The sequence below is a fragment of the Dioscorea cayenensis genome, chromosome 19 (assembly GCF_009730915.1).
Source record: "Dioscorea cayenensis subsp. rotundata cultivar TDr96_F1 chromosome 19, TDr96_F1_v2_PseudoChromosome.rev07_lg8_w22 25.fasta, whole genome shotgun sequence".
Lineage (NCBI taxonomy): Eukaryota > Viridiplantae > Streptophyta > Magnoliopsida > Dioscoreales > Dioscoreaceae > Dioscorea > Dioscorea cayenensis.
In genome coordinates this window covers 17,707,537-17,735,432 of record NC_052489.1, presented here as the reverse complement: position 1 = coordinate 17,735,432, position 27,896 = coordinate 17,707,537, and the positions used below count along the sequence as shown (strand labels likewise).

Here is a 27,896-nt window from a genome sequence, read left to right as displayed (position 1 = left end):
AAGAAAACATCGAAAACAACTTGCTGCAACTATTTAGACTCTTCAATTCACCTATGCAATCTTTTTTGCTCACTCAAGCTATTAGAAAGTGTTAGTAGGATCAATTTTTTTTCATTTAATGTTCCATTTCTTTGATGATTATGTTCTTTTCCTTTGCTTTTGTTTCAAAATATTATTTGTCTTTATTTTATTTAGCTTTATGTAGGTTTGATTTGATAATATTAATTGATATTACCTTTCTGTCAATCGAATTATCTTTCTGAGTTATGTAAAAATCATTAGTTCATCTCATTTCACCGATGATGTTCCTTACATGGCATATCTTTTGAAATTTAGTGACTAGCAGTTGGAAGGCAAGTTGATTACAATCACTAAAGTCATTCGTGAATAATCACAAGTTGTGATAATATTATTTAATTTTAGAGAGCATGATACTTTAATATCATCATGAAAATGAGTATCTTACTGATGCTTGAAATTTACTTAGGTGAGAAACTTTTCTCAAAAGATTAGTTCAATACTATGCTTGATAATCATTACATGCATAGCTTTAGTCAACTATCATGTGTCAAGAAGCTAAATATGGCTACGAGCAAGAAAATATCAAATTTGGAAGCACACCTAATATTGTCATGAAATATATACTACAGATTAGTAATTAAAACTCAAAATTTTCTAACCATCTCGCCATCTTTAAATGCATCAAATGTTAGAAATGACCATTCAGGGGATGTATCATTAATTTCCTCTAACTCATTAGCAAAATTATATCATCACTTAAAAGTTTTCACTTCAAACTATCCAAACCCTTTGCTTCCTTTGTTTGTCTATAGTTATATGAGACAAATGATTGAAAACTATACTATATTTGACAATGATATTTCCCAACAAACCTTTGCTACTACAGATTGCATATATTTTGTAATGTTATCGATTTATTTGTAGTGTTGTTATTAAACATTTTATGATTTCTCAAAATATGCAAGAAGATATTGTTACCACTCAAAGGCAACACCTAATATTATAAGTATGACTTGCAAATGCTAACATAAACCAATTTCCAATACTTGATTTTAAAAATATTTATTTACCTCACCTAAGTTTGATCAATTCATCTAACAATGGTTAGATCAAATTTTATTTTATTTTCCCATATGAATAATTTAAGAATATTCTAATAAATAGCATGGCACAATACAAGTGTTGACTAGCAAATGAAATATTTATTTTGGACTTAGAATGCCTTAATATTCTTTGCTTGTGGAAATCTAATAATGTGTGCAGATGGGCACTTTATTCTATTTATTAAAAAATTTTACCTCACTATCCATTTTGAAACTAGTTTTCTTATCCTTAAATTCTTTTATTTGTGCAGGAATGATGAACTACTATTAGGTCTTTCGTATACTACGTATTGATTTCAATAGTGAAGCGATTGGCCATGTGAACAATAATATATCCGTATTGATGCATTTGATTTGTAATGCACTAATCTGCAAGTGTAAACATCATCAAGTAATAGTGATTGTGTGAGTAGGGTTGTCGTATGTACAGAGACTAAACATCACTAGTACTAACTCTATCCTCATTATCTAACTAGAAATCAAATTGTAAAGAAGTGAATTGCTATAATATTCAAAATTTCTAAGAATTAAGATTGAGGGTTCGAAAAAGTGATTAATCAATTAAATAAAAGAGGTGTCAAGATAAGATTTCACTTGGAGTTATTAAAATGAAGTAATTACAATTAACATAGATTGAACCTAAGTGTTGTTGGATAGAAGGGATTCAAGAATATATCAAGAGCTCTATCGAAATGACTCAATACCTAATCATATACTATGGTAGAATCAAATCTCTTTAAATTTTACTTTCATACGATTGCAATGAGATCTAGAAAACCCATGTTTAGAGATTGGACCTCTTGATACAATGATTATAATAGGAAGAACCTTAGTTGCCTATCTCTAGTACACGCTAATGATTCCCTTCATCTATGGATGATCCTAACGCAATGAATCTCACGATTTCATTTATGCAATCACAATAAATAAGCTACTCTCATTACGCTAATTTTAGAATATACGAATATAAATGAATCCAACAATCCAAAGGAAAGCTATATTAAAAACAATGTCAAAGTGAGAGTATCCCAAGCTACATTAAATCCAAACATTCAAGGAAGTTAGCCTTCCATAGGGGTAATGTTTATCACAAAATAAAGGAAATAATGCACTAGAACAAAATCTATGAAGGAAAACCCCCTAATGTCTTCAACAATGGAGATTGATGTGAGAAGATATCGTCACCAAGGATCATCACTTTGGTGACTCCTTTGGTCTTCCTTGGTCTCCTTTTTCTTCTTTATCCTCGCCCCAAAACCTTAGCCGTTGTTTCTTGCTTCGTTTCACTCCCGTTTTCATGCTTTGGGTAGAGTCATATTTATATTGGTCTGAAAGTATAAATGGAACAAAATAATTCCAAATTACTCTCAAAAAGATTCTTGAGAATAATTGTAAGTGCACAAGATAATATCAGAATATATAAAATCTAGCACTTATCAAATAACCCCCCCCCCTCCTCCCCCACTTAAACTTTTGTTTGTCCTCAAGTAACAAAATGATCATAACTGCTTGATCTCAAGCTCCAAGGAATTTAAAGTGTCAAGTGACACGTCCGATTTGTATGTGTATGGCAAGTGCACGAGTGTCGAAGTAATAAAATACCCGGTGAGATGGGTAGTCGAATCCACTAGGAACGAAAGTATTAGTATTAACCACTTCTAAGTTATCTAGTCGGAATCAAGATTATGATGAAATGAACTTAATTGCAACAATAAGAATATCGCAAACATGCAATGGGAAAATAGAAAACAAGGAAGATCTCAATTAATAAAGATGAGGTACCCTGACAATGCTCCCCCATGATCTAACATGAAGCGCAAGACTTACTAAATGTTCCTAAATTGAGTTAGAACCCAAGGTATACTCCTCAAAGTTCTAAGTATAAGGGACTTATTTATCTACAAAAAGTAACAACAATTTCAAAGATGGTAGTAGCTTCACACATCCTCTAAGGTAGCCATTTCCAAAACGGCCGCTAAGGTGGCTTTCACACTTTCGAGGTGGTATCTCTTTCTACCGGAGTGGTAGCTATCACTCATCCTATGAAATAGCTCTTTCTCTCATTGGGGTATAACTAGTATCCGACTTATGAGAGTATCTTCATGCTTCATAAGCGGTAGCTCTTTCCACCCAACAAGCTCAACTAAACAATAAAACTATTTTTTTTTCTTTCTTTTCATTTTTCATTATTATTATTATTATTTTCAGAATTAACAAAAGAAACAACTATAACTAGTCCCTTTTACATCAAACTTAAGTTTCCAAAAGAGTTTAAAGAGTGAGTAGTTCAACAAGTGTCAATCGGGCAAAAATTCCTAGAAATTCAAGCAAAAACTAGAGCATGAGAACATTCAATGTTAAAAATTCTCCTAAACTCAATAATACAATCATTGCAACTAAGGTCAACCGCCATTGGCTATGTGAGCATGTATACAATCAAACTAATATAAAAGATATGTGCACTATGAAACCCCCCACCCCCCACCCCCACACACACACACACACTTAAGTTGTACATTGTCCCCAATATATCATGCAAGCATAATAGAAAATAAATCAATCAGGTATAGATGTGAGAGTGGCAATTGAAAAAATACTCTCCTGACTCCAAGTGTTGCGTTTGATGGAGATAAATCCTTAGGAGTAAAGTTCCAAGGGGTTGTGAAGCACACACATGGCCCATATTGGCCATGTCCATGACTAGTTCTCAATTCCCATACTGACAAGACCATCTGCACGCATACATGAGGGGGTTCAATAAAGCTCTATAAAAACAAAAATAACTCGAGTATATATAAAAGATAAGGCAATGAATACAACTCGAGACAATAAAATGAAAATAAACTCAGAAGGAAAGTCCTTTCTGAGTATACAAGTTCAAAATAAAATGCGGAAGTAATAAAAATGATGAAAAATAAAGTCAAATGTTGGTGTCGTCCGATGTCGGCTCTGCTGGTGTTGTGGGTGCTAAATCAAATGGAGCTAGTGGGAATAGTTGTGGTGATGCGGAGGGGTCCTCGGTCTGCTGATAAAGGGTGAGGATGCATCTTGCTCTAATAGCTGTAGTACAATGTCAAGACGCACCATCATCCCTGTGTACTGCGTAACCATAAAGTCCAAACCTCTGCAAGCTCGGACCGAAGCTCACCCATAGACTCTCAAGCCTCTCAAAACAATCATGAGCTCGAGAGGGAGTAAAAATGGGTACCGAACACCAAAGTGTCTCCTGCGCTTCAAGGGGTGCTCCAGTCCATATATGAGGCTCGGGAATCTATCTTGAACCCTCCACAGCATCCCCTCCGCCCTTAGCGATCTCCGGGGCAGCCGTAGCAACCTTATCATCCCAATCGTATCAAACCCAAGAGGATAAGGCACGATAGTCCTCTCGGCACCGCGGATGGCGTCTAGAAAAACCCATTCCCAAGATGAGTCTAGTGACGTAGGGACTAGCGAATAATACTCCTACTCTCACAAATTGGCCCTGGTGCCTCAAGACATCCGCCACTACGTGCCCCAGGTGAATCGGCACATTACAGACCATGGAGTATAAATAGAGTAGGTCCTGCCTGCTCAAAACAGCTGTGTTGTCACCTCGACCCGACACCGACCTGCTGAGGACTGAGTGTAAGTATCTGTAGCTCAGCCGGGATAGACTGATGGCCTTGGACACTCCTGGTTCCTACTGCCCATGTCCACACAAAACTTGGTATGCTTGCTACGGAGTCACTGTGCTCGGAAAATCCATTGGCAAGCGTCCATACTCATCTGTACCTGTGTAGGTTTCATCATATAAGCCAATACAAACAGAGAATTCAGTGACACTCATGCAAAATGGATGTCTGAATACTCAGAACTGTATAGCATTCAAACTTGAAAGACGCCAACTCCTCTAGCGTCAACGCACAACAAGCTGGCTCTTGGATAGTCAATAATCTTCTCCAGCTTTCCACTGCTAGAATCTCATAAATCTCATCAGCTAGTTCGTCACCCCGCTGAATCTCTCTCAGCATACTCAAATCCACAAAGCAAGATTGACCAAAACTAAGTGCTGATAATATCTCAAATCGAGCCTAATGCTCGGGATTCGAGAACTCCATGTGCAGTGGCTTAGGTGGGGTCTCTCTGGGAGGCTTAGCTTCATGCTTCTTCGAACGAGGTGCCATATCTGCAAGAATTAATGAGAAAACTATCAACAAAGCTCTAGAAATAGTACTATAGAATTCCACACGGGCCTGTGGAAATTACCCACGCCCATGTGGATCTGCAGGGTGTGAAATCCACACGGTTTCACATTATTGCTCTAAGATTACAACTTAAAACCACGGTTAAACACTTTCTAAGCATGCATAAACTATTATAAAGTGGAAATTGCATGCAACTCAAGACTTTTGATCTATTAAAAACAAGAATTGGTAAAGAAGAGAGGGTAAAAAGGTTTGCCAATCAAATAGGTATGAAAACTTCGAATTCGACGTGGAAATTGATTGGAAAACCCTCTAAAACAGTAATATGTGGGCCAGGAGACTGATCAAAGTCGATCTTCGAATAAATTGGAAGTGAAGAAGAAGAGAATTCAAGAAGATTTTAAAGAAAAACTCACATCTCTTGGAATTCTGCTCAACCACACGGGCGTATGGAAACTACCCACGCCCGTACGCCTCCACCAGAGAGACTCATAGGGTAAACACACGCCCATGTGCGCTTTCGGGAAGACACTCAACCTCTCTGAACGCAATCGCACGGGTGTGCAAAAAATATCCACGCCCGTGCACCCAACCCACAGGGGAAGACGCACACCTCTGTGGCTTCTCTGTCCAACCGAGATAATCATCTAAGTGTTTCGCACGCCCATTTAAAAATTATGTACAGGCGTGGACATTCACAGGCCTAACTCACAGGGGTGAACGCACGCCCCTGTGTCTTCTCTGGATGGAGAGAACTCTTTTGTAGAGATACGCAGGGCGTGCGGAAAATACCCACGCCAGTGTGTTTGTCACAGGTTCGCCCACTGGGGCGAGTCCACGCCCCTGTGCCCTCTCGGGATAATTTTCTAAGTCTCTGCAAGAAAACACATGCCCGTGCGGAAATTACCCACGAGCGTGCAAAAATTGCAAGGTCGCTCACAGGGGCGCGTCTAAGCCCCTGTGTCTTCTCTGGATGAGCTCGCAGTACAAATCCACGGGCGTGTGGAAATTCCACACGCCCGTGCATTTTCTCTGGCTGCCTTAAAACCTCTGCAGGCTCTACAGAAAATTCCTAGACATGATTACACACTCAAACCCTGCCTTATTATGCAAACTATATAAGTGATAAACATGAGAAACTAGCTTAAGCGACCAAAACTTCGCCAAATCCACATGAAAACACATGATGACATTAAAAACCCACAATAAAACACAGCAAAAGCATCTAAAAATCAAGACACCAACACTTAACACTTTATTCATGCAAACACTAAACTACTCAACTAAGGAAACAGTAAACACTTGGTTGCCTCCCAAGAAGCACTTGTTTAATGTCACTAAGCTTGATGTACCTTGTCTTACCTCACGGGGGTTCATAATTGAAGGTTGCCCTCTTACCCATAACTTGAAAGCATGATGAGGAAAGAATCTTAAAGGTAGAGGGTGAATTATCAGGCTTGGGACCACCTAGCAAAGGTTCATCCAATTTGTTCAGTTCACGCCCATCTCCAACAGCCTTGGAGCATTTCTGGTGGCGTCTCCCGGCTCTCTTCATCTTCCGGAGCACCTTATTCATGATTCCCGGAGTAGATGGTACTTTTTCTATTGGACCAAGCATCATTACTTCTTCATTGTCCACCTCTTGGTCGAACAAACCCTCGTATGGATCCGGGTTTAACATTTCCTACATGTATTCATCAGCAATCTCATCAGTAGTGTCTAGAAAATACAAAGTATCATCAAAATCGAGAGAATGCCGCATGGCTTCGGCATGGCGGTATGCGAGCTTATCATCTCCAACCCTCAGTGTTAGCTCCCTGCCATCCATGTCAATTAATGCCTTAGAAGTGTGCAAGAACAGCCTCCCAAGTATCAAAGGTACAACCGCATCCTCATCAACATCCAACACTACAAAGTCAACCAGAAAAATGTACTTGTCCACCTTGACAAGCACGTCTTCAATGATGCCCCTCGGATGTCTCATCGTTCGGTCTGCCAATTGCAAAGTCATCCGAGTGGGCCTAGGTTCTCCCAAGCCTAGCTTCTGAAAGAAGATGTATGACATGACGTTGATACTGGCCCCTAAGTCCGCCAATGCCATTTCTTCACCCAAATTGCCAATGTTACACGAAATGATGAAACTTCCCGGGTCTTTATTCTTGTTCGGCATATTCTTTTGCAACACCACCGAGTAAGAAGCATCTAAGATCACTAAAGCATTCTCCTCCAACTTCCTCGTGTTAGTCAACAAGTCCTTCAAGAATTTTGCATACTTAGGCATTTGAGCCAATGCTTCAATAAAAGGAATATTGATCTGGAGTTGCTTGAACAAACTCAAGAACTTCTTGTATTGTTCATCCCCTTGGTCATTCTTCAATCTAGAGGGATAAGGGATTCTTGGTTTGAAAGGTGGGGGTTCCATCTCCTTCTCTTTACTTGTTCCCCCTCGACTTCTATGACCTCAGGTGCATGTTCACATGCTCTCTAGGATTGGTCTCGGTATTACTCGGCAAGCTCTCTTATGGTCTCTCTGATAGAGACTTCGCAATTTATCCCACTTGATTTTCAAGATTGTTGCAAAGAAGTGGAGTGATTGCGAAGTGTAGCCTCGACTAATTGAAATCTTGTATCCGATGATTGCACAAACCTAGTCAAGGCCTTCTCCAAATCGTTCATTCGGGTTCCCAAACCTGAAACTCGGTTCTCCATATTTGGGGCTTGTTGTTGTTGGAAACCCGGTGATGCCATGGCCTTTTGTGGACCTTGGTTGCTCCATGAGAAATTGGGATGACTCTTCTAACCCAGATTGTAGGTGTTGCTATATGGATTCCCTTGGTTCCTCATTGCATTACCCACAAAATTAACCTTCTCAACTGATGATGCATCACCAATGGAAATCGGGCAATCGGAGAGAGCATGTCCTCAACCACACCCGGTGCAAGTAGTCACGGCCGCCACTCTATTCGAAGTTAGAATATCTAACTTCTTACTTAACGATTCCACTTAAGCCGCCAATGAAGTTACTGCATCTATTTTATGGAGCCTGGGCACCTTTTTCCTTTCCCGTGCATTCCACTGATACTGTTCATGGCTATGTCTTCCACTAATTGTCGGGCTTCTTCCCGGGTTTTACTCCCCATTGTACCTCCTGCGGCGACATCTAACAATTGCCTTGTACTCGTATTCAACACATTTTAGAAAGTTTGAATAATCATCCATTCAGAAAATCTGTGCTGTGGGCATCTCCGCAGAAAATCCTTGAAGCGCTCCCATGTCTCAAACAATGACTCCAACTCCATCTGTACAAATGGCAAAATCTCATTGCAAAGCTTGGCCGACTTCCCTGGAGGAAAGTATCTAGTAATAAAAGCTTCGACCATCTCATTCCACGTCGTGATGAAGGCCTTGGGCAAAGAATATAGCCATTGCTTAGCTCTTCCCTTGAGAGAGAATGGGAAAACCCTCATCTGATAGCATCATCCGATACCCCATTAATCTTCAGCATATCACAAACTTCCAAGAAGTTCTCTATATAGTTGTTTGGATCCTCATCTCCAAACCATTGAACTGCACTGTTTGCTGAATCATTTGGATGAATGCCGGCTTTAGCTCGAAGTTCGGAGCTGTAATCGGGGGTCACACAATACTCGATTGTGTGCCCAAAACTAAGGGTCTAGCATAATCAAAAAGTGCCCTCTGTTGCTCATTCTGTTCTAACATATTATCTGACCCTTCCACTTCTATCTCAGCTTGATTAGATGGTTCTTGTATAGGTTCCCTTCCCCTTCTTCTGAGTGTACATTCAAGTTCAGGATCTCCTTCAATCAATATCGAAGGGTTCCCTCAGGTCATAACCTATAGCTATACCAAAAGAAAGAAAACAAAATTAGAATGATGATAGAAAAGAAGATGTGAAATAGAATGAATAAATGAATAGCTAAGAAACAAAATTCAAAGTATCTCTAAATGCCTACTCCCCGGTAACGGCACCAAAAACTTGACAACGCCCCTTGCGTATGTCCCGCAAGTGCATGTGTTTGTCGAAGTAATAAATCCCAGATGAGTGGGTATCGTATCCGCCGAGAGTATGGAATAAAAACACTTAAATTGTTTCTTAACTAAACAAAAAGTGAATAGTGATTTGTGTGACAAAATGTGATGTAACAAAAGTAAAAGAAACAAGAGAAAGAGTGCAAGTAAAGGGGAGGTAAGGCAATCGATATAAGTTGGGTACCCGGATATTATTCTGCCTAGGACAATCGTTTCAAGTGCAAAAACCCTCTATTATACTTTCTAACTAATGCATTAATGAGTCATGGACACCCTTAAGTACATGGTCCCAAATCTAAGGTCAACCATGCCTAACTCTATACATGCCCCGGAGGAGAAATTGAATAACCTCTCAACCTCGCACTCCTATAGAATCACAGTGAGTTCTAGGGATTCCAAGTGATAAATCCTTTTCCTAGATGTAGACCTAACCCTTTGGTCCAGGTGGAAAGTCCCTAGCCACAATTAAACCCTAGGTGCTAAAATCACTTCAACACTTCACTCCGTTGCCCATGCAACTAAGCCCCAGCGGAAGGTCATCTCTTAGCCCATTCACTCTACTATGACCACAAAGAGCTCGAGGAAATGGAGGTAGAATAAATCACATTGGAGGGGAAAGTGACGCTTCTCTACCTCTCGACTCACCCTCTCAACCCTCTCTAATCTAGCTTTGTCTAACTCTCGTGGTGTGTCACTCATTCACTAGAGTTACCAACAAGAACTCTCAACCCTAGTGTCACTCTAAGGGAGTATTCACACAATCAAGCATACAAGATTGGAAATCAAATAAAACATCAATTAATTGAAAGCATAATAAAAAAGGTTCAATGAACTGAATACATCCTAGGGTTCACAAATATCCAAGTACCCACTAGGGGGTTTAGCTTTCCATGGAGCTAATTACAATCAATGATATCAAATGTAAAAGCAAAGAATTCATTGAAAACCCCCTTGATAGTCGTGGCGATGGTCTTATGGAAAGTCCTCTACTCATCCAAGGGTCCCTTTGTACGGCCTAGGATCCACCTCGCCGGATCGTTGCTGACGAAAGCTCTCCCACTAACCTTCTTCCAAACAGAGCATGATGTTATAGCTATTGAACCTCTCCCAATCCCTGACCAATACCTCTCAAAACCCTAGCCACCGCCCTCTTTTAAGTTAGGGAAAAGATAGAGAAAAGAATTTTGAAATCGGGGCTGAAATCAGCCTTCAATAAGGCTGAAGTCGGGAATCCACACGCCCATGTGGGCGCCCCTGCGGATTTTTTGCATGGGGGTGTGGATTCTCTGTTTTACTCCTTCTTCGGCCGGCTATGAACAGTACCTACTGTATTGTTTGCTACAGTGTTTACCGCAGTACCGGCCTGAAATACTCCCGAATCTATGTTTTCATCGAGGTAACGTAAACGGGCACACATTTACGCCGTATATCGCTTTGCTTCTTCAATAAACAGACACATTGGTGGAGATCTTGCTGTACCTGCCCAAGCCGGAATGCTTGAATGTGACTGCCTTTGTGCGCTCCAAATTGTTGTGCTAACTTGAATACAAGGAGGTTGGCACAGATTCTCACATCTTAAACCCGACTTATATCTTTGTGTTTGAACCTTCTCAAGACTTCCTCCAAATGGTGTATTCATGATCTACATTGGCTTCTTTCTCTAACCTTCGGCTTCACAACGCTATATGCATGAAAGTAACATAAATGCACACATATTAGCGTTAAAACCTAAGAAAAGTAATGCTCATTATAAGGAAAGAACACTTCGTATTCTTATCAGACAAACACTTATCACTATGATAGAGGAAATATCTGTCAAAGTTGGTGAAGGATGCCCCTCAAATTCACCGAAGACCTCCTCTTGAAACCCTAGCCACTTTGCCCTTTGAACGCTAGCAAAAAGTCTCCAAAGAATAGCGCAAAAAGGCTATTTATAGGTCTAAACTGTGACTGTCACGTGCCTCCATGCGACCGCGTGAAATTTCACATACCCGCATGAGCTACAGAAACTCCGACGCGACCGTGTGGAATTTTCACGAGGTTGCATGAATAGTGTTCTTGCATTCTTCAGATAGAGTAGGGACATGGAGATGTGACTGCCTTTGTGCCCTTCCAACTAGCAAATTGGCTTGAATCCTCTTAAAATTTGGCATACACCTCCATGTACATGAGCTCCTCTTGTCTTAATCCTTGGATTGCACAAGAACTTCCAAAATGTGTCTTTATAACCTATCTTTGCTTCTTTTTCTTCCTTCAAGGCATTCATAACATAATTGCACAAAAGAACGCCAAATACGCTATATGAGATAAGCCATGGTTAAAAATGATGCTCAAAGAATGTAAAACATATAGAGAAATATGTCTACTCAAGCACGTATCATCAAGTGTTTCAAAAAAAATGACAAACATGTAAAATACATCCATAAGTACTTTGAACAAGCATAAGTACGCTCTATTCAAAGTGTTCCATGTGTGTGTGTGTGTGTGTGTGTATGATTCAACTCACATTGCTCTCCTATCAACAAATGGCAATTTTACTACTAAAGTCAATACTAGACTCTCTTCTTCTTTTTTTCTTTTCCTTTTTCACAAATGGTAGCTTTCACATATTGCTCGAAAGTAACTCTTTCTACCATTAGGGGATAGACTTTTTGATAGTAGCTGCCCACTTCAAAGGTGGTAGCCCTTTACATTTTTTTTTAATCAATCAATATGAACCTCCCTAAGTGTTCAGGGAGCTGAGCAAGAAGAATCATGTGTATTAAAGGTTGTACTAACTCCTGATGAAAAAACTTAACAAAGTAATGCAAACGGCAACATAGATTTCCTAACTTAGCAAATAAAGCCAAAAATTCAACCCCCCATCTACCGCATGCCGACACACACACACACACACACAAAGATGAACATTATACTAAATGTAACTAGAACCTAGCTAACAAGAGAGACACAATATCAACCAAGAAGTATGTAGCAGTATATATAACAATTATGGTACTTGGTAAAAATTTGGTGAGCCTTGGCAATAATACTAGGTGTGTTGTTCCCTTGACCCATGCACATGAAATTCATACCCTCAACTCTTTGAGATAGGGTTTGGAAAGTTTGTGAATACTCAAAGAGTGTAGCACAGATCATTTTGTGTATTCAAGGGGGTTGAGTGCAAAACAATAAAATACAAAATATGAAAATAAAATATGAAAAATAAAAGCAGTAAGAATAAAAAACACAAAAGTAGCCAGGATTAACCCTTGCTAAATCAAAATAAAATAAAAGTACAAATTCCATCATATGAAAACAAAAAATCTTGTCAAGTCTTCTTATCATTGCCTTTTGGTGCTGTGTCCCGATCAACGGCATTCCTGCTCCTAGAACTACTGGAGCGGTAGCTATCACTACTGCTTTCATCCTTAGTCTCACACTTTACCTCTGCTTGTGATATAGAAATGTATGTAAAGCCTGGAAGTAAGGGGAGTAGCTCGAACCCTACATATACTTGCAATTTGTATAAAGAATACTACCGCTTATTCGCAGAAAGAGGTGGGATGCCATGGTGAGTGGGGGTAGGTGCCAAAGTTAGGCTCGACGCTAGTGTCTTGCTCGATGCCAGTAATGGAGGAATTTTTTCCTCATGCTCAAACTTAGTGGCCCTGACTAGGATGTATTCATGTCCTCGGGTAGTCTGTTATTTTCATGGCAAGTAAGGTGTCCATGGCCAGAAGAACATGCCCACCTACCAAGTGCATCCTCTACATATCTCTTAGTATCTCCATCCCATGAACTAGCCGGGTGATGTAGTCAGTGTCGACCACTCCGACTAGAGCGTCAGAGGCCTGATAGAGGATCGATTGTGGAACGATGTACCCTATGTGGAATGGTACATGCTTGGTTATTGCACAAAGAAAGGTGTATAAAAATGAGTGTACAAAAGGGCTCTAATACATGCCTAATGAGTGTACAAGAATGATATTAAATAACATATACATGTAAACTCCTCACCTCTATCAAGATTTCCTTCTCATTCTTAGTCAAATAGGAAACCCACACTTGAGGATGATTTGACTCGGTTGATACAGATGAAGAATGGCAATTTTTAGTAATCAAATGCAAGATTTCAGAGTATTGAGTCCATTGTGTGGAATTAGTAGGCATCTCTTCAGAATTTGGAGAACAAGGTTGGATAGATTGCCAAACTGTGGTCAGAAAGGCCGTAAGGTAGTCGACCAAGTAACATTGAAGCAAACCCTCGTGAGCATCTCAAGGCTATCACTCTTAGGAGTGCAAAACAAGTGCAGATAAGGAAGATGAATGTTATTGGTAAGGAAAAGGAACTGGTAGATGAAGTTCAAGAAGAAATGATACAAGAAGGAGGAGCTACTACAACATTAGACAAGAATGTGCCACATCCGGTGAAGGAGTATGTTCCACAGCTTCCGTACCTCTCTAGGTGGAAGAAGGGTCACAACAACAAGTAATTCAAGTACTTCTTGGACTTGCTTAAGCAACTACAAATCAACGTACATTTGGTAAAGCCTCTGTTACAAATATCAAAGGACCTACTCATGAACAAGTGGAAGTTTGAAGAGGTCTCAATGATGACATTGAGTGAGGGAGCTCGGCAATTTTGCAAAATAAGATGCCAAAGAAAATGAAGTATCTAGGGAGTTTTACTATCTCTTGTACGATTGAAGACTTAGTCAATGAAAAGACCCTAGCTGACTTATTATCTATCATTAATGTTATGTCATTCACCATGTTGAAGAAACTAGGGCTTATTGACTGGAAACTGACTAGGTTGACCTTCTAACTAGCTGATAAATCTATTAGGAATCCTAAGGAGCATCATTGAACACATTTTGAACGAGGTTGGCAAATTTATCCTTCCTTTAGATTTCATCATTTAAATGTTGACGAACATGTAGATGTACCTCTCATCGTAGGTAGGCCATTGTTAGCCACCTCCCAAGCCCTAATTGATGTTTGCAATGGTAGAATAACACTTAGGGTTGGTGATGAAGAGGTCATTTTTGCTTTGTCTAATGCAATGAAACATTCTCTTGATTCTAATTATACTTGCTTCTATATGGATGTGATTGATTCACTTGTTAATAATTTTGTGCTGGACATATTGCACACAATGCCTTTCGAGTAGTCATTGGATGACCCTCAAAAAGAGGAGACACTTTCATTGCTGCCAACAAATGAAGTTAAGGCACAAACAAGGAAAATATAATTGGAGGGTAGTCACTCAAGCAAAGAAAGGCAAGAATAAACCTTTACTCAAATAGGTAACATTTGAGTCCATCCATGCAATTGGTAATCTCCCTATTTCTTTTTTGACTTTCGACTTGGGAACTATTTTAGAGACACCCACATTTATGTTGGGAAGTATTCCTATTTGGAACCTCACTAACATGTGCACACCAAGTACACCAAGCTAGTGACATAAAACAAGCGCTTCATGGAAGATGACCGAAACATTTTTCGCATTTTTATCATATTTTGCCTTTTTTTCATGAGTTGATTGGTTGCTTGAAGTGTTAGATGCTCATTTTTGTGCTTCTCAAGATATATTTTGTATTTGGTCACACTTTGTAGAATAGGGGAAACTCTGCTCATTTTTTAGGACAGGTTATGGGCCACTTACATCTGTAAGCCCAATCAAAATGCCTCAATAGAGAAGTTTACTAGTGCCCTTGCACCTATAACCCACCCCTTAAGGCGACTCCAAAGAGCCTTAAGAGTGTACTTACAGTTTGTACTGAGGAGAGAGTTTTTGACGTATTTTATAAGGTAGGTTACATCCGTAAGGTTAGCCTTAACGGTCAGTCAAAGAGTATTACGGGTAGACCAAAAGGCCATTGCGGCCTGTAACCTCCATTGGGAATTCACAGTATCCCTTATAGCCCATAACCTAGTGTTTATAACCTAGGTGTCTTACAAGGTACTTACGCCCCGTAAGGCAGAATGAAAGAGGTGCCCAAAGAACCTTATGAAACACCGATAAAACCTTCTTATTGCGATAACCTAGGTTGTAAATGAGATGAAACCCTTACGGAGGAGGCCTTATGGCTGTAAGTACCTGGTAAAGAGTAGATAAAGGGCCTTATGGCCTCAGTTGACACCTGTAAGATGTTTGTAAGCAGCTAGGGTTTACGATGCTACTGATGACCTTTAGGCACCCAAATCTTATTTTCTCCACAATTCCTTGTCGAATGTGACCCTTTATCCACCCATTCTTTTCACTCTTGTTCTCTATGTTCATTCTTGAGGACTTTGGAATGGGTTTCGACTCTTTTGGTAACCTTTCACCGCAATGAATTTTTGATTGTCTCTACTTGCTCAAAGGTATACTCTTTTTATTGATTTTGAATGGTTGTGTGAATGTTTTAGAAGTCATTCCTATAGTTTAAATACAATTTTGTACAATTCTTGGGATATAATGTACAAAAGGAGTCCTTACGGCCTGAGCTGAAAGCTTACCGCCGTAAGCCCTGCCATGAAAGCAGGTTTCCTTGAGGTATACAGTCGTAAGTCTACCCGTAAGTGCTCTTATTTATTTTTAACTAAACTTGGTACTCTTTTGCTGCACAGGATGACTCGAGCGAAGAGGATTGCATCTGGCCCTTTCAAGAGGGCAACGTCTAAGGCTTTCACCTTATGTCTAGAGACCATGGGACCTTCTACACCAGTGGTACACTTGACACCTACCTTTTTTGCCCCTCTTATGGCAGTGGTACACCCACTTAAGGATGAAGTTTTTTGGGCGGTCCCCCATGATGGACTAGCAAGTTCTCACATAGCTAGGCTAGAGGTGGAGGTACAGGGGATGATGCATACCGGTGAGTGGAGTCAGCTATTCTCTGTCAAGAAGCAGACATACTAAGACACCACCTTCGAGGTCCTTAGCACATTCGAGGTAGACTTGGTAGGATTTGACCGGGCCAGAGCCATCTGTTTTCAGCTGTTCGACAAGGTGAGGAGCTCGAGCTACACATAGTTTGCTCTCCTGATGGGGTTGTATAACACAGATTTCGCCAGCCCTCACTACAACAAATTGTATTTTTAGTGATAACAAAAGTTATCACTCAAATTTTAGAAATCATCATCTCCCTTTATAAAAGCCTCTGAATGTAATACAGAGTGACCATTTTAGACAAATAGTTATGAGTGCATTTCATATAGATATTTTTATACCCTTTTCATGAATTTATCTTGTGTTTAAGCATTCATTTGTTGTGATTCGATACTACTGTAGGTATTATTGTTTAATTATGTAGGAAAATAGGTTCTTGTGCAAAAGAACATGGTTCAGCACAAATACAGTGTCAAAAGAAGCCGAAATACAATCATTTAGGTGAAGCATGGGCGTGCCATCAGGAGAAGCATGGGTACTGTAGCCGAATCACTATAGTAAAATTATTGTAGCAAACCACTGTGGTACAAGTCTAGAGAAATAGCATGGTTTTAATGCTCCTTACACGCGCGTGCTCTTTGAAAAGCATGGGCGTGCTTATGCTAAATTTCTAATTCAATTGGCAAGACTTTCCCAAGAAATTCATGGGGTAAAAGTACTGTCTAAGCATGATTGTGCTCACCCCAAGAATCACTTTTTAATCCTAGATCAAGGTCATTTGGTGGGATCATTTCTTCTTCTTCTTGGAGGCGGTTGCCAAGGTCTTCCCCTTCACATATCTTTGGCTGGAGTGAAGTTATGGTGAGAGAGCGCAAGTGGAGCAAAGCATAACCGGTGGGACTTCATCGGAGCACCGTCGGAGTGGTTTGCAAGGCAAAGAGAGGAGTCATTTATGGCTTCAATTTCTTTTTTTCTATAGTCTTGTTTATGTGTTATGCTAATTTAATTGTGTTTAATGTCTATGTGGTTCTGATGCATTCTTATCTTTATTCATGTGTTGCATAACTTGGCGTGCTTGATTTGCATAGTTGTTTGTGTAAAACTTGGTATGAGTGGATTACCGTAGCTGTGATTGCCTAGAGTAGTTGTAAAACTTGGTGTGTATGATGATGCCCATAGTTACATTTGCAAAACTTGGCGTATTTTGAGAGCCGTAGATGCAACATTGCTTTTGAGCACACGCAAGAACCTTAGAATGTACCTGATAGATATTAGAACCAAGTCCATACACATTTCTCCAAGGGATTAGTCATGGGCACTGCTCTATCTCTCTATTTCACATCTAGTTCATTTCCAGAACTTACCTATATACCTGTCCGAGGGCCTGGCTACCCGCCCAAGCCTGAAGGCCCGCCCAAAAATGGGAGGGCTTGGATAAATATATAAGGCCCGATGTTCTGGCCTTGGACAACAAAAGATGCTCATTTTAAAAACTGGCCGGGTTTGGTTTTCATTGTTAAAAGCCCGCCCGGCCATAATTATAAAATATATATATTAATTAATTTTGTATGTATATATTATATATATAATGGTTTGAATTATCATTGATTATTTATTAATTAGTTTTCTATATACTTATATAATATATATTTATTGTTGATTACCATTGATTATAATGGTTTTAATTTTAGTTGTTGTAGTTAAATAAGTATTTGCATTTGGTATTTTAATTTATAAGTGTTTTGTAAAATAATATTTGGTCATATTCACATATTAATATTATTGTAAATTTTTTTTATAACTTACATATTATTTGATGAAAAACCTATTTGGGTGAGTTTTGACTGGCCTTGGGTAAGAATCATTAAATTTGGGTGGGTTCTGGCAAGGGTTAAGGGCCAGATTTTGGGCCGGGCCGGGCTTAGACAAGCTTAAAATTTAATATTTATGGATGAGGCCCGGCCCGAACATGGCCTGACCAGGCCCATGGACAAGTCTACTTACCTATCATCCTTCCCCTTTTTTGGTTATTTAGCTTTCATCTTTACCCTGAACTAGTGATCCAGCTAGAGATTGGAAGATCAATTAGTACTAGGAGTCCAGCCCCTGTGGTTCAACAACCTTACCCTTACGGGGTACCACTTTATTACTTGTCATGATCCGTACACTTGCAGATAATGCATCAATTTTTTCGCGCCGTTGCCAAGTACTAGCAACTCTTAGGAACATTAGAATTCCAGTGATCTAGCAATTTATTTCTTTCGTATATATTTCTTTTGCTTTTAGTTTTGTTTCATTTTCTAATTCTTTGATTCTTATCTTATTTTAGGAGGGTCAAGCTATGGACGAATTGCTTTCAATCTTGAGAAATCATACAAATTGCTCAATTGATTATCATCCTTACCATTCCAAAGAAGAGCAAAGTTTTCAAGATTTACCGACATGCTACATGCGAAACAATGTTACAAGTATGCAAAAGTTTGAAGAAAGATGCCCTAATATTCAGGAAGATCCAGATTGGTTTTTAAACTTTATTGAAACTACTGCATTCTATGAAGCACCTCTATAGTGGCAAGGCATAACAAGTTTGGGTGGTGGGATAGTTCAAAAAAACCAAGAAGATCTAGATTGGTTTTTGAGATTTACTGAAAATCCTGCACCCTATAAAGCACCTTAACTCACAACTCTAGATCTTTCAATTACATCTAAGATGAATTCTACCATGGACAATTTGAAAGTTTTTAGACAAGAGGATGTTTTGACAAAAGAGGCACCCATTGCAAAATCAATTGCTTAAGTTGAGAATCAATATTTACATTGTTCTAATGATAATGTTGAAGCAATTATGAGTAGCACATGTCATGATTGGATAGGATTAAGTTCCTTGAGAGAAGAAACTCCAATTCTGGTTAAAACTAGGAACATGAAAGGAAGTGAATGGTACAAAGCTCTTATTTAGAATTTGATTGAGGCACTTCATAATTCTATGTTTACAGTATCTCATGAGACCTCAACTACTTCTCACCAAATGATTTGGAGGTAACATCATAAGGTCGAAGCCACACTAATGGAGAAGCATGCCCCTGTAAAGGATAGACTCCCCCGAATAAAGAGAATCAAGATTTGGTCACATCTGTTATAGATCATACAGCACCAACAATTCGAGTGGGGGAGCATTGCAAATATGCCAAAATTGAAGAGGTGAATAAACCATACTTAATTGAGTTTGAACAAGTAGCCTCTCCTCACAAGGATGAATGGTCATATAAGAAGAGAGCATTTTAAGGAGCTAATTTAAGTCATGTAAAAAATTTAAAGCAATCTTTTGATCCTCCTGTAATTAAATTAAACAACTCATGTCACAGGTTGTTCCAATGGCTTCCTAAGTGTCAAATAATGAGCCATTCAACATCAAGGAAAACTCAAGAGAAAGGTCATAAGCTGTTCGATTGTAGAAAAATAAATAATATGGAGACACCCCTAAAACCATGTTACATATCTTGGAGTTTGACCAAATATTTCTCAACGAATTCCCCAGTGAGCTCACACACTTCTCATTTTTTGGAATCAGCTATGAAAGCTATGGGCAGAATGAACACATGTATTTTTAAGTAGAAATGTTAGAAGAAGAAGCAATCTCCAAGACAATGGAACACAAAACTTCTTGTAAGATTGATGAACTCATTCAAGGCAAGAAGAAGATGTTGGGAATTTAAGAAAATATGTGTAAGAAAAGTAATCCATCTAATGACCAACATGTGCATGTAATAAGCTTGGATAATTCCAGACCCAAATTGTTCCCTTCGAAGACTAAAACAAGATGGTTGAAGCTTCTGACAAGTACCCCTTCATGGCAAGTAAATTTGTGATTTAATGGTAGTAGCTATGCAATTAGTAGACAGGAGGAGCACACTCTCTTCAAGCCTCCCTAAGGTAAGTGATCAGGTACGTCAAGCTAGTGACGTTAAACAAGCACTTCTTGGGAGGCAACCAAAGCTTTGTTATTTTTCTTTCTCTCGTGTCCTTAGTTTATTTTAAATATTTCCTTTGTGTTATTTAGTTTAGGTGATGGTGCTCTTGATAAATTTCTTGTTCCATTCTTGGTGTTTTTATGCATTCTTCATTGCTTATTTTTATTGTTAATTGTTAGGGTGGTAAGCCTAGTTCATGGAATTTTTATAAAGCAGAGGAAACCGAGCTCTGAAACACATCCAGGCTAAGCATGGGCAAAGTACGCCCATGCTCATGCTGTGATTTTCTGTAAATTGGAGGCTCCAAAGCACTCCAAGTTGAGCACGCCCATGCTTCCCAATGAGTATGGTCTATATGCTCCATGCAAGATTGTGCTTCCCAAAAAGCATGACCATGCTTACCCTGTTTCCCTGACATTGTTGTTTGATTATTATTGTTTATTGTAGGGCATTATAGAGAGAACAAGATCCGCAATGATGATTTTTGAGCATCACCATTCTTTCTTTTGTTTTTGTTTTTCTTTTCTTTTGTCTCTTATTTTTCTTTTTCTTAAGCTTTACTTGTGCCCCCTTTTGCTTGTAGGATGTGAGCCATAAGGAAACAAGGAACCTACATGTTGAGAGTAGCCAAATCACTCCCCGTGCTCAGGAAAGTTCCTAAAACTTCTCCCCAAATTTATGTAGCCTTGATTTATTTCTTCATGCATGCATTTGTACATTGAGGACAATGTACGGTTTAAGTGTGGGGGAGGATTTTACTATTGAATTCATTGTGATGAGGCATGACCTAGGACGATCTATGATTTTGTGGTTTGGAATTTCTATGCCTAGGGGGACACTAGTGTGTTAGTGTATTTTTATTGAGCTTAATTGTTAGTTTCACTCTTATCTTAGAAAACCCCCATTCATTCTCAACCTACTCTAATTGTGGTACCACTTGTACTTAGGAGAAAACTCTAGCTAAATGACCATGATTGTTCTATGTTGTGTTAAAAAAAATCTAGAAAGTTGGATTCCTCTTGGGATGCCCTAATATTTACTTATAAAAAAAATGAAAATAAAATAAAATTTGTGTAAATAGATGGTAGAAAGAGTTATGGCCCTGAAGAGTAAAAGTCATTCTTAAGTAGTCAAATTTTAGACATTACAAGTGTACATTTGATAGCCTACAGAGAGAAAAGGCTACCTCTAGGGTGTATGAAGCTACTACCCATTTAGTATAGTGTGTAATATGGTTATTGTTAGCTAAGTTGATCCAATAATGCATGGGGCACATAATTTAAGGTAATCACACCTTATAGAGCAAGGGTGAAACATATCATTTTTTATCAGCTGAACGCACTCTAACCACTGGTTTCCTTCTGCACTTTTGAAATTTTCATTACTGAGATCAAAGGTCATGCACTCATCTTCTTTCTTATGTGAATGTGTTTGCTTGAGCACAAGAAAATGTTCAAGTATGGAGGTATTTGATGAGTGCATTTCATATAGATATTTGTATACCCCTTTCATGTACTTATCTTGTCTTTAACCATTTATATGGTGTGATTCAATACTATTATGATTACTATTATTTAAATTATATAGAAAAATAGGTTCTTGTGCAAAAGAACAAGATTTAGCACAAATACAGTGTGAAAAGAAGCCAAAATACAATCTTTCAAGTGAAGCACGGGCACTGTAGCTGGATCAGGGAAGAGAGATCACTGTAGTAAAACACTGTAGCATAAGTCTAGAAAAATAGTACGGTTTTAGTGCTCCTTGCATAGGCGTGCTCTTTGAAAAGCATGAGTTTGCTTATGCTGAATTTCTGATTCAATTACCAAGACTTTCAGAAGAAATTCACGGGGCAAAAGCACGGCCTAAGCACGACCGTGCTCACCCCAAAAATCACTTTTTAAGCCCAGATCTAGGTCATTTGGAGGTATCCTTTCTTCTTCAACTACTTTGGGTAGGCTGCCAAAGACTTCCCCTTCACATTTATAAGGCTGAAGTGAATCTATGGTGCAAGAGCACGACTGGAGTGGAGCTTAGCCGACGAGACTTCATCGGAGCACTGTTGAAGTGGTTTGCAAGGTAAAGAGGGGAGTCTTTCATGGCTTCTATTTCTTTTTTTTTCCTTAGCATTATATTGATTTGTAAAACTATGGGAGGCTCACCATTCTTCAGTTCCCTGGATCTATGAACTTGGATTTTTATATGTTATGTTGATTTACTTGTTTTTAATGTCTATGGAGTTTTGGTGCGTTCTTGAGTTTATTCATGTGTTGCATAACTTGGCATGCTTGATTTGCATAGTTGTTTGTGTAAAATATGGCATGTGTGGATTACCGTAGTTGTGATTGCCTAGTGTAGTTGCAAAAGTTGGCGTGTATGAAGCTCGTAGTTACAGCTTCAAAACTTGATGTATTTAAGAGCCATAGATGCAACATTACCCTTGAGCACCAGCAAGAACCTTAAAATGTACATGATAGATATTAGAAGCAAGTCCATACAAATTTCTCCAAGGGATTAGTCTGGGGCACTGCTCTATCTCTGTGTTTCTTACCTAGTTCATTTTGAGCACTTACTTTTCATTCTTCCCCTTTTTTGGTTATTTAGCTTTTATCTTTTCAGCCCGATTTCAGCATTCTTTTCTCCATTCTTTCCCCAACTTGAGAGAGGGCTGCAGCTAGGGTTTAGAGAGGTTTTGGCAAGGCTTTTGGAGTGGTTCTCCGGCTTCAACACCACGCTCCACTAGGAAGAAGGTTATTGGGGGAGCTTTCGTCGACACCGATTCGGCGAGGTGTGCCTTAGGCTTGACAAGGGGACCTTTGGAGAGGACGAGGCCACTCCACAAGACCATCAATATAAACACCGAGGGGTTTTTTTATGGATTACTCGTTTTTATATTTGATTTCATTGTTGATTGTAACTAGCTCCATGGAGAGCTAAACTCCCTAGTGGGTACTTGCATTTGTGAATTCTAGGATGCTATTGTTTCTTTAAACCTTTTATTATGCTTTCCTTTATTGATTGGACTTATAATGCTCTCAATTTGGTACTACAGTACTCAGAAATGTTTGTTTCTTCACTGCTAGTTTAGTGAGATACCCAATCCTTGAATGATGAGATGATAAATTATAGTGTATTAGGTTCTTGAGGATTTCCTCTATTCGGATATTTTGTATTTTGCTACATATGACTAGTTTCATCATCCCTGCCTCACATGTGATATTATAGATTCATAATTGCCACCTCTATCAGTCATTCAACCGATTTACTTGTTTTCTACAAAGCAGTGATGTACCCATGCATAATTCTTATAAACTGTAATGTAACTTGTAGCACTTACCTTGTGAAAAACTCATATAATTATTAATAATGTGAACTTTGTGGTGATTTAAACACAGGTACAAGTTAAAGACATAGATCCATGTTTATCTGCAGTTCAAACTCATTAGGACCAAGTCATTTGGGCAAACCAATTGGCAAGGACATCCAAACAGTTCCCATTGATCATTGAAAGCCTAGACCAGCTAGTCCATTGATGTACTTGTGGAGGTAACTTGACATATTACTGTTTGTCAATGTATATCAATCTTTTTCTTTCATGACAACCATAATTGCATGAATACTTGCCTAATTAGTTCTTTAATTAATTTATTTGAATTTCAACCGTGTTCATTGGAAGTGGGTGGATTTTGGTGATCGCAGCCAGAAAGAGGTTATTGTTAGTCTCTTTGATCAAAGTGATCATTGGAAGTGGGTGAGTGAGACAACATCAACTCCTCCACCACATTCAGCATCTACAATCCCCCCAAAGATTGTGTCAGAGATGGAGGGCATGAAAAAAAAAGATGGAGTTGGAAGAGCAAAACTAAAGTTTACTGCAGCAGAATCAGAACATGATGAGATGGATGCTCCATGAGTGGAAGCATTTGTAAGGATGATGTAGTCTGGACTGTCGTTTGATGGACCAGGCCAAACATCACAACCTCATGAGAACAAGGATGAGGATGATGATGATTATGAACTATAGTTATAGATTGACTTTTTTTCATTTTTGTTTTGTGGATATTACTAGTACAATGTTACATTTTGTGCATGTTACTATTACTACTTTTATTACTATGTTATATTTTGATAAATATATTAGAATTTCTATGATTTCTATATTTAATTAAGATATAATGTTAAAATTCATTGATGTATAAGGTATTAGTAAATTTTGATTGGATTTGTCATAGAACCAAAATTCTATTGCAAATTTGTTACAAATTTGAAACCGATTGCAAGGGATAGTTGGGGATCCATTTGCAAATTAGTTGCAAATTTGTCACAGATTTGCAAGAGACATGTTATGGATCCATTGCGAATTTTTTACAAATTTGCAATTGATTTGCAAGGGACTTGTTATGGATACATTGCAAATTTATTGTAAATTTGCAACCGATTTGCAATGGAATTTGTCACATATTTGGGTAATCGTTATAAATCCATCATAAATTTACAATTTGTGTGCAATAGATTTGTCATAGCTTTGGAAAGCCTGTTGCACATCCGTTGCAAATTTATAACACATTTGCAATGGATTTGTGTGGGCTTGAAATATCTGTTACAAATCCCTTGCAAATTTGCAACCCTATTGTAATAGAGTTTGCAATGAAATGGTTGCAAGTTCATTACTACTTCATTACCAATTTATAATATATTTGCTACTGATCAATTGCTAATCCATTGCAAGAGGGTTGCCAATCCATTGCAAAATGTTTGCCACGGATTATTTCTCATAGCAAAAAAGCGACGGCATAAATCCATTGCAAAAACGTTATAAATTTCTAGTTGAAACGGACTTGCAATGGATTTAGCTGTTGCAAATCTGTAAAATTTTTGTAGTGCTAAAGATCAGTAAGTGACTTCAAGTCTTGGCATTGGCTATGATACGGCAGTGAAGTTGGCAACATCATCCTAGAAGTGTGTTATAATTTTGTTATAGCTCACAAAACCCATGAACTAGAACTCATGCACATCGATTATGATAATCTGGATGTATCTCTTGTGGGTTCTTTGTCATAATCATTGGATTGACATTAGCGATCTTCAATAGAGGAATCATAACCTGCTCAACAAAACACATTGAAAATTATGTTATTAGAATGCAAAAGATAGGAAAATCATTGTAGCCAAACTTCAAAGTCGAGATTGAAAATATCATTTAATAACTGAAACATTACTTATACAAATTTATAAAGCAAATTTAACACAATCATGAGAGCTCCAATTGAAATTCAACCATCATTGTAATAATAACCATAGATGAAGCTTTCCATCATCAAATAATAACAACCAGCATGTATCGAGAGTGTCATAGCTCCACTCAGGATAAGGATTAATAGAACTGATAACTAATTAGTAATAATTGTATATAACTTACACTCCTTGAAGCGTGGCATGACTGCAGAATTGCTCAGATTGAAAGCACCTTTGTTATAGACACAGGCATGACAACTCTTATTTTTTGGTTTACAGGTTCTATCACCACACCATACTATATCACAAGCTACAAAGAAAGAGTGCGATGAAAGCTCGTAAACAATCAATTAGTTTAAATAAAAACACATGATCATCTTTTAATTTAGATGAAATATATATATATATATATATATATATATATATGAGTGTGTGTAATGATTAGGGTCGCTAAGGAAGCAAACCATAATCAAAATTTATGGTACTTGGAATCAGAGCAAACAAATAGTGAATAAAGATACTATAACTAGAATGAAAAGTGAAGAGAAAAGAAGATATATATTAAATATGACTTATAGTTTGGAAGTAAGCATGGATGGAATAAGAACACATTCCCACATTTAAGCCACGTTGCATAAATTTAGCAGGTCTTGGGAGTAAGAATGCTGATCTAATATATCACAAATTGAAAAATTCAACATGGAGTAGCAAAAATAAGATGATTCACAATTCATATAAAAAGGGGAAATAATGCTTAATTTCAGTTTACATGTTTAGATAATTTTAAGAATTAGTTTTTCCTTAAAGCAACATCATCCAAACTTTATATTTCCTTAAATTTTTGGATCTATGGAATCTCTAATAAAATAAAGGAACACCCTAAAAGCAAACGAGCAAGTTATAAAATTAATTATGGAAAAAATGGGAATTTCCATGCTCTTTTTTGTGATTAGCTTAAAAAGCCGTGATTTCTGAAGTATTTTTTGGGTAGGTTGTAAATACATTTGCATAGCATTTAACATAAACATAAAAAGTTAACATAAATAATTCTGATCAATATACTAATCTATTTTTAATTTCATTTTTTTCTATGTATATAAATCATTCAATATATATTTTACTTGCATAGCTGTGTTTGAAGCATCATAAAATGAAAGATGATCATCGAGCAAATATTTTTGTGATAATTTGAAGAGTAATAAGTTTCATTTGTTGCATAAAATTTACTAAATCATTTCATGAGGGGAAAAACCCTTTTCTATTTATGATTCTTGTTAATGCCTCCATAAGAAACTTCTCACATGATTCTAGCTCACTCATGGATGTTGCAATCATAGGATTTGGCTCAAAATACCTGAAAATTTTCAGAAAAGTTAACAGAAAGAATTCTTTGAGCTTTTGATAATTAGTATTCATACATGAACAAATGGTACAAACTAAAATTAAGATTAAAACTTTAATCTCTCTTCGAAAATCTGATGTTGTTGTTGAAACCTACCAATCTCTTGATGAAAATCCTACAGAAAGCCTATTCAATTGATCTTATGATTAAAAAAAAAGAAAAGGTACAACAACAAAGTTTACTAATTACCTGCATATTAGGGTTGGAATTGCCAGAGCTGTTTCTCATTAACAATAAATAAAAACAAAATATATCTCATGAGATCATTGATGAACTAATTAACAGAAAAAAGTTGATATTTGTTGCCTTTACAATTAAAATAGTATCTCATGAGATCATTGATGAACAATGCTAGCTTATCTCACAAGATGAGAGTTTTTTGCCCAATCAAAAGTCACAAAACAAAAACAAAACATTGGTGGTTTCGAGCCCTTAATCAAACAATTACAAATTAAACCCTAATTGAACATTTAAACCAAATTCCAAGCAAGAATGCAAAACACAAATTCCAAAACGAAAGATATGGCTAGTATGAATTGCAAATACCATAATCTCAATGAAACTATGAGAATTTCTACTCTAAACCTTTAGATAAGATAAAGCTTACAAAAATCTCAAATCCAGTTACAAGCACAGGGAACAAAAATGGGACTAAGAGGTTCGTGCTAATATATAGGAAGCCAATAGATAAAATCTAATGTGACATGTAGACACCCAACTTGATAACATTCTAACATTAATGTAATGTATGTATGTGATTTGGGTCTCAGGTTGAATCAAAACACATTTTTATCATCAGATATATAGCTATTATAGCTGAAAATATTGTTAAGCAAACAAAGAGCTTACCTTCGGCTTAAGGATCTTCAAGAAATTTCATTTGCAAGGATCCTTCCCCCAATACTATCATCGGATCAAACTTGCAAGGATCTTTTGAGTTCTTAGTAGAGGCAGTGATAAGTGCTTGAGTAGACATATTTTTATATATGTTTTACGTGCATTGAGCATCATTTTTACCATGGTTTATGTCTCATATTGTGTATTTGGTGTTCTTTTATGCATATAGGTTATGAATGC

General features: G+C 37.9%; 1 non-coding gene across 1 annotated transcript; it reads left to right on the top strand.

Moving 5' to 3' along the window:
- Nucleotides 1–8,533: 8,533 nt before the first annotated feature.
- Nucleotides 8,534–8,640, top strand: LOC120250808. Its single transcript, XR_005533144.1, has one exon. It is a non-coding gene; the product is annotated as a small nucleolar RNA R71 (small nucleolar RNA).
- The last annotated feature ends 19,256 nt before the right edge of the window (nt 8,641–27,896 follow it).